The sequence below is a fragment of the Monodon monoceros genome, unplaced genomic scaffold (assembly GCF_005190385.1).
Source record: "Monodon monoceros isolate NGI ecotype Baffin Bay Population unplaced genomic scaffold, NGI_Narwhal_1 Super_Scaffold_1, whole genome shotgun sequence".
Taxonomy (NCBI): domain Eukaryota; kingdom Metazoa; phylum Chordata; class Mammalia; order Artiodactyla; family Monodontidae; genus Monodon; species Monodon monoceros.
This window is the reverse complement of record NW_021703765.1, coordinates 52,225,193-52,238,351: the sequence shown is the minus strand read 5'-3', so window position 1 is coordinate 52,238,351 and position 13,159 is coordinate 52,225,193. Positions and strand designations below refer to the sequence as shown.

Below are 13,159 nucleotides of genomic sequence, written 5' to 3'. Positions count from 1 at the left end.
AAGAAAGATTTGGTATATATATATATATATATATATATATATATATATATATAAAATACTACTCAGGCATTTTTCCATTTGCATCAAAATGAATGGACTTGGAGGGCATTATGCTAAGTGAAATAAGTCAGACAGAGAAAGACAAATACTGTGATGATATCACTTATATGTGGAACCTGAAAAATACAACAAATTAGTGAATATAATGAAAAAGAAGCATACTCATAGATTTAGAGAACAAATTAGTGTTTACCAGTGGGGAGGAGGGAAGGGGCAATATAGGGTAGGGGATTAAGATGTACAAACTATTAGATATAAAATAAGCTACAAGGATGTATTGTACAACATGGGGAATATAGCCAATATTTTATAATAACTATAAATGGAGTATAACCTTAAAAAAAAAAGTTAGGACTTTCCTAAAACAAAACAAAACAAAACACAAAAACCCCACCACCAACAAAAAACCACTGCTACCTGTGCCGTGAAGAATTTCTCAGGTTGGCTGCACGCTTACGTGACCGCCTCCAGGGGGAGTGTGGGCCATGGAATTGGCTGAACCTGGGTCACAAACCCTCTTTTCAGGGGCCGGGGGAAGGAGAGACTGCTCCTTTTTGGCTTCTTTTCTTTTTTCCTCCCAAGGCCAAGCCCTGGTTTGGATACTGGAGAGCCAAAAAGAAAGAAATCTAAACTAGATCACCTGGCTTTCCACCAGAGTTCCCACTCCCTTAGCATCTTGGCCAAGTGACCACAGTCCTCTTCAGTGCTACAAACCACAGATCTGGGAAGGAGTGAGGCGGGGTCAGCATCCATTTGCCCTCACTAACCACTTCAAAAATCTTTGTTTCTCCTCTCACGCTGGACCTCCTTTGGGGCTCATGCCATGAGGTAGAATACCTTTTACACCATTCTGGTTGGGATTACATACTAAACCCCCCTCAACTCCATATTTATTAAAAATAGATGACTCCCCATCCTGCTCACTGCTCTTAGTTCTGCCTTTGTCCTGAGAAGTGACTTTAATGTAGTTATACACTAATTATCTAACACAATTGGCTTCACAATTAAAGTTGATCTTTCAGCTGAATGTATAGTATAGTATAGTATAGTATAGAATTCTATACTATAGTATATTCTATTCTATAGTATAAAATTGATCTCCGTTTTGATCCTATAGATAACTCTAATTTAATATGTTAAACTGAATTTATAATCTACTCCTTCCAAATCTACCTCTATTCCTGAATTCTCTTAGTGAATAGCATCACTTTCTTCCAAGTTTCCCAAGCCAGAAATCACTGAGTCATTCTGTATCCTCTCCCTTTCTGAATACTCCATATACAATTTAGTTTGATGTTGATATCACCTCCTTAAAATCTCTTGAGTCCATTTCCTGTTTTTGTTTTACTGTTGCCTTAGTATAAGTTTAGATGTCTTTTCATGTGGATAGCTGCAATATCTTTCTAACTGGTTTCTGTTTTTAAAATGCATTCTGTTCAATCTATTCCCACATGCCAAAGTAATTTTCCTAAAACAAATCTGATCATCTCATTCTTCTGCTGAAATCCTTTTGTGGCCCTCTTAGCTCTCAGAATAAAAATCAAGTTCATCCCTTTAAGATAAAAGTCTGTTCTTGATATGACCTTTGACTATTTCTGTAATTCAACTACAATATCTCCTGTAACGTGTATTTCGTTCCAGACAAACATAGAGTTCTCCAGATTGGTCTTTTAATCTCTCTAGTTCTTTCCTATGTCCATTCCTGTTAATGTTTTTTTTTTTTTTTTTTTTTTTTTTGCGGTACGCGGGCCTCTCACTGTTGTGGCCTCTCCTGTTGCGGAGCACAGGCTCCGGACGTGCAGGCTCAGCAGCCATGGCTCACGAGCCTAGCCGCTCCGCGGCATATGAGATCTTCCTGGACGGGGGCACGAACCCGTGTCCCCTGCATCGGCAGGCGGACTCTCAACCACTGTGCCACCAGGGAAGCCCCACAATCTATTCTTTATAGAGTATTTTTAAGAAAATTCTATGTTGGTTGGTAGGGTGGGGGGTAGTTGTGAGCTTATAGGTTCTCAAAGATTTCCAAAATTTAAAATTCATAAGTTGTAATTTAAAAAATTTGGATTGGATTTTATTCATTCTAATTTCCTACCCTTAAAATAGAAGGCAGTGTGACTTCCGTAGAGATGTCTTGACTCCTGGTGTGGAGGACTGGTCACGAGTGATGGGGCTCAGATCCAGAGAGTCTTTTAACCTGTGGGCTCCCATGAGCTTGTTGACAAGTGGACAGATACTTTGGCTTTCTCTAGGAATTTCCAGTTGCCCTTCCTCATTTGTCTTACTCTCTGCTCAGGTATGGTAACAGCCTGAGGTGTCTAAATCATAAGGTATATTCCAAGTAATGAATAATTTAACTTTCCCCACACATTAGAGTACTTATCCCAAAAAGATGGTACAGTCGCACATTAACAATTCTAGAGTTGAAGAGAGAAGGATGAAATATGGTGAAAAATTGCACGTCTAATATCCTAGTTTTTGTGTGTGTGTGTGTGTGTGTGCTTGTGGGGTATATGTCTTAAATGGAAACATCATTTGATCATCTGTCAAGTGTCTTGGAAAAAAGGATACAAAACAGTTGCTCGGGCTTCCCTGGTGGCACAGTGGTTGAGAGTCCGCCTGCCGATGCAGGGGACACGGGTTCGTGCCCCGGTCTGGGAAGATCCCACATGCCGCGGAGCGGCTGGGCCCGTGAGCCATGGCCGCTGAGCCTGCGCGTCCGGAGCCTGTGCTCCGCAACGGGAAAGAAAACAATTGCTCTAGTATAAGGGCAGAGCTATTTCTCTCTGGTCTCATCTTTCCTTATTGGGAGAGAAAGTTTTTTTGTTTTTCTTTTATCTGGGTCTCAAAACCACTTTTTGGTGGCTGGTCAAAATTGCTTTCCTTTCAGCCACTTGAATGCCAATTCAATTAGACCCTCCCTCCTCAGGGCACCTAACCCTTATTATAAAAATCACCTATGATGTCCTCAGTGTTTAACACCACCATCCAATTCTAACAAGTTCTTACTTTTGTTTTTCTCCTGAAGTTCTCTAGCTTTCTTTACTAGTTTACCTCTTTATTTTCACAATCTATGGCTTTTTATTTTAAGCTCCTCATCTGAGAATCAACTTCGGGTCCATTGTCTCAAATAAATATTAGTGTTTCTACCAACTAATTACAATTCAGTCTCTCTAGCCTTAGGTAGCTTGGGATTTCTTGAATCTCTTTTGATTTGGGAAAAGGTTTTTTTTTTTTAATGTTTCCACTGCAATTATTTAATGATTCAATATTCATAGAAACTCAGACTTCAGAAGAGCAAATAACCTCAACATAATCTAATTAAGCTCATGTTATGCTAGTGAAGTAGGGAGAATAAGTAAGCAGGAAGGCTGTAATCATTTCCTCCGAAGCCCGCTTAAAAACAAAGTTTTAAAAAATGTTAAACTGGTGCTAATCTGTGTGTTTGCTTCAGGTTTCATTTGAGAAAGAATTGTGGCTGCTAATATTGTCACTAAAGTATGTGAATCTATTTCCATAATCAGAGCCCTGTGGAATGGCGCATAGATTTAATGTGGCTTTGGTGCCTGTGTGTTTTCCAGTGCACTGATTAATACTGTCCTCTCAAGTGGAACCCAATCAGGGGTAACCTGCCAGAGGACTGTTTTCTATAAATTTCAGCTGAACTATATCTGTAGAAATCTTAAGACTAAAGGAGCGTTGATGAATATACCACAATTAAACTTGCCTTGTGAATTGAAGAATGGGGCAGAGGATAATGAACATGTTGAAAAGATTCCACATGTTTTATGCATGACACATTTGTAATTAAAACAGATCCTGAAGGTAAGTTTGTATATACTAATATAATGATTTCAAGAAAGCAGAATGTGTTATTAAATATCTACAGGGCATATTTCCCAAGCAGAGAATGTGAAAATTTGGCTCCTTTTGCTTCCTCAACAGTTGTTTATCAGAAACTAGAGATGGAGTGCACCAGCAAACCACCCTTGTTAGGAAGTTTGTTTATATTAATTAAATATATGCTGATTGTATAAATCTGTCAGTTCACCCTCAATATATAGTTTTCTAAACAATGTTTTATTAATAACTTTAATTTCAGTTACTCAGCTAAACATTAATGTTTGTCAAAATTCCTTGGTCTTCGAGGAGCCTTTGAGACCTTTAACAATTCAACAGTGATTGTCCATAGCAGCTCAAGGGTGCACGGCTATTGCAGCCAGGGCCATTTTAGGATTTAATAATAATAAGTTATGTCTGCAAACTATATCAACCCCATTGCAGTATATAAAATATTATTACAACCTTTTTTTATCATTTGATCCTCAAAGTAATCTTGCAAGGTAGAATAAATATTGTTACTGTTTTACAAATGAGGAAAATGGAGGCAAGTGATATGTTCTGTAGACTTTCATTTTTAGGTTATGAGTAAGAGCTAATTACCAATAATCTATTAAATGAGTTTTTAAAGTTGACTAAAATTTGGCTTTCATAAAGGAGAATTACCAGGTAACTAGAGGGCTCTCATTCAGTACATTTGTGGCTAAAGAGCCTGGCTACTATGTAGTTCTTGGCAAGTTTACAAAATTCCTGTTGCACTTACTCACCTGTGGATAGTTGCAGTTCCCATGGTATCAAGGAGAAAGTTATCCCTACGTCATCCCTGTATGATATCATCTTGACTATGGTATGGTTTTTAGTTGGTGCTGTTTTGTTTTGCAATTATAAATGACTGTTAGAGTGTTGTGAGTTGTTTGGTTAACCTTACAGTTGCTTACCTGCAACAAATTTATTCTTGGTCCTTACTTTTCATCTTAAGCAGACTTTAAGGTAAATTACTATCTTAAGGTAATATATATGTGTATATATATATATATATATATATATATATACAATATACATATACATGTATATTGTATATATATACACACACATATGTTAGTATATACGAGCTTACCTTAAGGTAAATACATATAATATGTGTTATTACATAAATATATGTATTATATATACATTATGTATATATTTGTGTATGCCAACCACTAAGTTGTATATGCAGCACTGAGTTGTGTATGCACAGATATAAACCAGCATACTTCTGTATTGAATGAAGCAGATGTATATTATAGTGAGAATGGGTGAGGTGGATGGATCTAGGGGTCTTTGACATTCCTTAACTGGGCTGCGTTAAAAAGTGAGAACTACCTGCCTTCAGCAGTCCTGAGTTGGACAGTCCAGGCACCTGCTGGCTTGACATGTGGTTACAGGGGCTCTGCATGGATACTTCCAGTTTCCATAAAGACCATGTTGTTGCCATGTGTTTGTAGAAGAGATTGGGACTGTTTGCATAGAATCTGGGCTTTTGCTATGTGATTATGAAGAAATGAATCACAATTGTGTTGGCCAGAGCCACCATTAAGCTTTATATGTGAAATGCAGAAAAGTATTATTCTATTTTTTCCATGAGGCTATGATTTCTTACACATGCCTAAAAGTCTACAATTAGAGGGAACCTTAGAGATTTGCCAGTCTAACTTCCTTAGTCTTCGAAGGGAAAAATGAGCCACAGAGGAGATGACTTAAGTCCACAGGGACTGAGATAGAACCAGTGATCAGAGCTGCGGATGCTCAGTCTAGGGTGTCTTTTTTTAATCTAAATTTTACTTATTTATTTGTATAGGAAATACATCCACATGATTAAAATATTCAAAAATTACAAAAGGGCTTTCATTCCATTCCTCCACCATCCAATTCTTTGTTTTGGAAGCAAACAATACTATCAGTTTTTAAATATACTCCCAGAAGTATTTTATGTATATGTAAATAAATATATATGTAGATATTCCCCTCCCCTGATATACATGGTAGTATACACTTCACACAATTTTGCACCTTGTGTGGTTTTTTTAGACTCAACATTTGAAAGCATTCCATATTGTTACAGCAAGAGAATCGTCATTAATTTTTATAGCTGCAGCATATTTCATTGGATGGATATACCACAATTTATTTAACCAGTCATCTATTGATGAACACGTGGGTTGTTTTCAGTCTTTGCTATATCAAACAGTGTTGTCATAGAATCTCTTGTACATATGTTATTTTGCACATGTTTGAATATGTCTATAGGATAAATTCTTTGGAATTTATTTCAAAGAAATTTCAAAGGAATTTTTTTGTTTAAGAGTAGGTTACCTGATTGGTTGCATCATTTGCAAATATTTTTTCCCATTCTGTAGGTTGTCTTTTCATTTTGTTTACGGTTTCCTTTGCTGTGCAAAAGCTTATATGTTTGATTAGGTCCCATTTGTTTATTTTTGCTTTTATTTCTTTGGCCTTGGGAGACTGACCTAAGAGAACATTGCTACACTTTATGTCAGAAAATGTTTGCCTATGTTCTCTTCTAGGAGTTTTATGGTGTCAAGTCTTATATTTAAATCTTTAAGCTATTTTGAGTTGATTTTTGTGTAGATGTGAGGGAGTGTTCCAACTAATTGATTTACACATGGCTGTCCAGCTTCCCCAACATCACTTGCTGAAGAGACTGTCTTTTATCCATTGCATATTCTTACCTCCTTTGTCAAAGATTAATTGACCATAGGTGTGTGGGTTTATTTCTGGGCTCTCTATCTGTTCCATTGATCCATATGTCTGTTTTTGTGCCAGTACCATGCTGTTTTGATTACTGTAGCTTTGTAGTATAGTCTGAAGTCTGGGAGGGTTATGCCTCCAGCTTTGTTCCTTTTCCTCAGGATGGCTTTGGCAATCGCTTCTGGGTCTTTCTTGGTTCAGTATAAAATTTAGGTTTATTTGTTCTAGTTCTGTGAAAAATGTCATGGGTAATTTGATGGGGATCACATTAAATCTGTTGATTGCTTTAGGTAGTATGGCTATTTTAACTATATTAATTTTTCCAATCCAAGAGCATGGGATATCTTTCCATATCTTTGAATTATCTTAAATTTCCTTTATCAATGTTTTATAGTTCTCAGCATATAAATCTTTCACTTCCTTGGTCAGGTTTATTCCTAGGGGCTTAATTTTCCAAAATCCAAACAGCTGATACAGCGCTCTCTCTCTCTCTCTCTCTCTCTCTCTCTCTCTCTCTATATATATATATATATATATATATATATACACACACACACACACAAAACAAAACAAAAGCAGACAACCCAATCAAAAAATGGGCAGAAGATCTAAATAGACATTTTCCCAAAGAGGAAATGCAGATGGCCAACAGGCATATGAAAAGATGCATAACATTGCTAATCATTGCGGAAGTGCAAATCAATACCACGATGAGATATCACCTCACATCTGTCAGAATGGCTATCATCAAAAAGAACACAAATAACAGATATTGTTGAGGATGTGGGGAAAGGGAATGTAAATTGGTGCAGCCACTGTGGAAAACAGTATGGAAATTTCTCAAAAAAATAAAACTAGAATTACCATATGACCCAGCAATTCCACTCCTGAGTATATATCAGTAAAAAACAAAAACACTAATTCAAAAAGATACATGCACCCCAGTATTCATAGCAGCACTATTTACCGTAGCCAAGACATGGAAGTAACCTAAATGTCCATTGACAGATGAATGGATAAGGAAGATGTGATATATTGATATATATATACACACAATGGAATATTACTCAGCCATAAAAAGAATGAACTAATGCCATTTGCAGCAATATGAATGGACTTAGAGATTATCATGCTAAGTGAAGTAAGTCAAAGACAAATATATGATATCACTCATATGTGGAATCTAAAAAAAATACTACAAATGAACTTATTTACAAAACAGAAACAGACTCACAGACATAGAAAACAAACTTATGGCTACCAAAGGGGAAAGGGGGTGGGAGGGGTAATTAGGAGTTGGGAATTAACAGATGTATACTACTATATATAAAATAGATAAACAACAAGGACCTAATGTATAGCACAAGGAACTATATTGACTATCTTGTAATAACCTAGAATGGAAAATGATCTGAAAAAGAATATGTATATATATAACTGAATTGCTTTATTGTACACATGAAACTAACATAACATTGTAATCAACTGTACTTCAGTTAAAAAAAAAAAAGGAACCTGCTCTAGGGACTCAAAAAAAAAAAGAGTATATTACCTGATATATGTTGCAAAATTGCACTTCGTAGAAGTTGAATCAATTTTCATTCCCACCAGCCATATATTATACTGCCTATTTCCCCACACACTTACCAACACAGTGTGTTAAATGTTTTGGTCATTGCCTATCTAATAGTTAAAAAATGGTGGCTGAGTGTTGTTTTAATTTGCACTTCTCTTATTTTGAGGAAAGTTGTACATTACTTCATATGCTCCAGAGCCATTCCATCTTTCATATTCTGTAAACTGTTCATATGTTTTGGCCATTTTCCTACTAGTTTTTTGGTCTTTTCCTTATCAATTTTTTTGGAAACTCTTTCTAAATTAGTGAACTTGATACACTGTGGTTTTTTTTTTTTTTCTCAGTTAATCCTATTATGTGCCTAACTCTGGACTTGGACATGCTGCTTACTTTTGAGAGAGATAGTAGAAACTTAGTTTTGAATATTTATATGCCGAGGTTAAGAATCTTTTTTCCTTGGCTACATCTGATAGAGTTGAAGAATCATTGAAAGGAAATCTGTATAACAGCACACTATATTAAGAGCCTGTTTCTGGTTGGTTTATTCATTGAAATGGCTGTGAGTCCTCAAGAGGAGAAGCCTTCAATTGTGCTACAATGAATGGAGACAAATGAGTGCTGAAAAATTTGCAGCTTCCTGGAAAAATAAACTCCTTTCTTCTAGGAAACTGCTAATTTCTTAAAGGTCCTCATTTGCATTTAGTTTTGGGAATTCATATTAATTAAAAATTATGATTTGGTTTGGGCTTTGTTCTGTGGTACTTCCTTATCTATCTGAATCAGTAAGCTCACTTAAACACACCAGGAATTCTTCATTTGTTAAGAATGTAAAGTAGACATTACTCTCCCCATTTGACCAGTAAGGAAACCTAAACCGAGGCATGGAGAGGTTACGTAAAATCAAAACCGAAAAAGGTGTCATTCTGTAGTGTATAGATCTGAGTGATTTAGATTTTAGCCAAACCTAATTCTTTATTTGAAAATAAGCTAGATAATCCTCATGTTCAGCTTTTTAGCTAACTCTTCAAACCCTCTGTGGTTGTGGATTTCAGTGGTAAACTCACAGAACGAGAGCAACAAGATCTTCTGAGTTTATCTCAGAAACTGAAAATAATAAAAACATATACAAGGAAGAAATTAAATTTGGTATTAGTGGTATTTTAAATATACTGCAATGAGACAAAGGATCAATCATTGTCATTGTTTAAGAGGTATTGATGAAAAAATTATTCAAACTATTATCCACAAATGCCACAAGATATGAATGAGGAAGAGGGAAGAAAAAGAGTCCAGGAGCAAATAAGCTTGGCATTAAATAAATGACTCTAAAATTTGATGAATTATGTTACTGAAGTTGTACATCTGCCTATAGTTAATAAGGCATATTAGCTCTAGTTAATAGTTTGTGTGAGAAAAAGCACGGCACTTCTTTAAGTAACATCAGTTAAACAGTTATGATTAGGTTGTAAAGAGGGAAGGAAAGACTTTTCCTTGGTGACAACTGGTTGAAGATCACCAAGGGACTGTATCAGTGGCATCAGTGTATTGATGCCTCAGTAGTGCATCCATGCCAGCGGTGGAGCAGCCACACCAGGGAGGAAAGTTTTAAGTTAACTTAAAGTAAGTTTTATTCACACTAAGGAATATGAAGCATTTAAAATCTTTGGATTATATGGTCCTATGAAACTTATTTCAGCCCCTCAAAGAGTATATCTTGCTCTCTTGCTTCTAGGCCTTTGAACATATGGCTTCTCTGACTTAAATTTTCTCCATCTCTGTGCTTCTCCTGTGTTTGGCCAGCCCCTACTCCTTATTTTACAAGTCTCAGCTTATTTGCCCCTTCCTCCTGGAAGCTTCTGTGACCCCTCAAGTATGGGTTAAGTACTCCTCTTAGGCACTGCTAAAGTAGATTGGACTTCTCCCATCATGACACATGTTGCTTTGTATTCTAATTGCTTGTTATTTGTCTGTTTTCCTGACTAGACTATAAATTCCCAAAGGCTGGGATACATTTCTTTTTTATGTATTATTTTATCCCTAGACACATAATTGTCTTCAAGAAATATTTATTGAATGAATAAATGTGTGAATAAGTTCATTCAAGTTACAGTTACTCTAAATAGTGTGTTATAATTTTGGTGAAAAAAGAAACTATGGTTTAAGTTATAAATATGGTAATTTTTAAAAGTTTTAAATATTATTTAGTGTAGATACTATGCGTCCTAATCTCCTGCAATGAATTATCTTATATACTAATGTAAGTGCCCTGTGAAAAATCAAACTAATACTTATGCCATTTATAATATTTATAGGTATTGATTTACTAGTGTATTGATAGTCCATTGTTTTCAGTGGTTTCTAGAATATGCTCTTCTATTATGTTGGCTACTTATAGTACACCATACTTTCATAATAAAATATCAAAGTGTTGTATTGGAGATTTGATGATGAAAACTGAGATATATTTTGGTATCTATGGTATCAGTAGTGCAATACTCTGTAGTATAGGAAAATCCAATACTTATACTGGTACAGTATCAGTATCAGTATTGGGTTATTGGGCTTTTACTGAAATTATCTAATGGTGTCCATCTAGCAGGTGACAGAACCCAGATTGGAGGGTCAATCAATCTGGTCAGCCAAGGTTATTTTACTATTTTGTACAGTTTTCCTGTTTGAGTATGGCTCCTCAGGTTATTGAATAACTGTGCTGATGAATACAAGGTATGAAAGAAAGGGCACTATTTTGGGAGAACAAAGTACAATACTGTAACATATGATATAAAGCAAGTAAAATATATAATTTTTTTTTTTTTTTCGGTACGCGGGCCTCTCACTGTTGTGGCCTCTCCCGTTGCGGAGCACAGGCTCCGGACGTGCAGGCTCAGCGGCCATGGCTCATGGGCCCAGCCGCTCCGTGGCATGTGGGATCTTCCCGGACCGGGGCACGAACCCGTGTCCCCTGCATCGGCAGGCGGACTCTCAACCACTGCGCCACCAGGGAAGCCCGATATATAATTTTTTTATAGTTATCAGAATGTGGTTCTTATAGCCAAGAGTCCAATTGTCCTTTATTCTTTTAAAGTGGTGTTTTGAGAGTACTTTACTTCCTTTAAATTAGTTTATTGTATTATTGGTAAAATAATGAATTTTGTTCTTCTTCTCATTCAGAGCCTGAGTCATGATCATGTTTTCTCTTCCAGTGTGCTTATTGCAGGACCAAGGCCAGATGAATGTCAGGAAAAACAGGGCTTCAATAAATAGAATCTCTAGAATCTTACATCAAGGAGTTACTGGATGGGTTTTAAAGAAAATATGAGTATATGGGTTGAGGTACAGAAGGGTGGATGGCTGGAGAGAGGAGTGTACTGAGATGGAAGGGTGGGATGAGCATAAAGTCCTCTTTCTGCTTTCTTCTGGACTCTGGTCAGAATTTGATCGTCACTGCTCTTTTCTGGTCACTGACTCTTGCAAGGCAGAAGGGGAGAGGGAGAGTTTTCATGAGCCACGTCTTTATAAAGTGCTTTACCAAAAGTGTGTCTTTGTCTAAGCCTGCGAGCAGAGTCTGAGATAAGAATTTGTGTGTGGGTGAGGGAAGGAGGGAAAGCTGATCCGTCATCTGGCTGTTTACCACTGTGAGAGCTAAAGCTGCATCCTACTGGACTCTCCTAGGAGCCATGTAGATTGCACCTATTAATTGTCCACCTGAGTGACAGGAGGGTGGCTCTTATTCATGGGCTCCCATCCTCAGGAAATACTGAGATATTCATTTCAAATACTAAATTCAATAAAACAGCTTTAATTATTACATGATCATACACACAAAATCTTGTTTAAGACTGTGGCTTTGTGTATGCATAAAAAGTAGAGGACAGGAGAAGACAGTAGAAGACAAGGAGTCTGGACTCCTTGGTTCTGTATTTCAGAAACCTAACTTGCACAAATTTAATCAAAAATAGGGAATTAATTGGTTCAGTTAACTGACTATGAAGAGGGTAGGAAAGAGCTATCTGCTATCTCAAGGATGACTGGACTAAGATAATCAAAAATTTCAAAGTGCTCTTTCCATCCTTTGGTCTTGATTCCCTCTAATTGTTTACTTCATTTTCTCCTACTTCGCACCAGCTTTTCCCATTTATGAGGGCACAGAGCCTTGGCTAACTCTGGGCTTGAAGCCTTACAACATCCCAGCTCAAGAGGAAGGAGAACCTTCTAGCCTGAATTCAGTTAGAAATTTCCAGGTGACAATGAAAACCTGTCATGGGCCACATGCCTGTTCCTTAGACCAGTCACTGAGGCCAGGTAGTGGTTGATCCAGCACAAGTCACAGGCTCCTGGGGGTGAGGAGGGCAGAGTCGTTAACACAGTAGGAGTGCCACACAGGCATGTGGAGCCTGCAGTGACAACCTGCCAGGGGAATCAGTGAGGCCTGGCTGGGTGTGAGGTGCATACCAGACAAGGAATGCCAGACCTCTCAGCCGACTTTTCTGATATGGGTATCTGCTTTCATCTGAGCCTTGGGAAGACTTTCTTAAGGAAGGAATTCAGCTCTGTGACCCTTTCTACTATGTGAGGACAAAGCAAGAAGGCACTGGCTATGAACCACGAAGACGACCCTCACCAAAGACCATGCTGGGGCCTTGATCTTGGACTTCCCGTCTCCAGAACTGTGAGAGATAAATTTCTGTTGTTCATAAGCCACACAGTCTGAGGTGTTTTGTTACAGCAACCCGAACAGACTAAGATAATAAACTTTGAGGGGATTACTTTCAAAATGACTAAACACAAATTCTTCAGCGCTCTCCAGAGGAAAGATTCTGGCAGGAGGGGCAGTGACATCAGGGATTCTGGCCCATGTCTCTGAGTTTTGGTCACCTCCTTGGTGTTTCTTACAGACATCCAATCCTAAAGTCATAGCTGAAGGAAACTCAGTAG

General features: G+C 37.4%; 1 protein-coding gene across 8 annotated transcripts in view; it reads left to right on the top strand.

The window, feature by feature from the left end:
- The window catches only part of METTL4 (methyltransferase like 4), a 526,668-nt gene that overhangs the window by 54,835 nt on the left and 458,674 nt on the right, over positions 1 to 13,159 (top strand). The gene's annotated exons all lie outside the window — the stretch shown is intronic.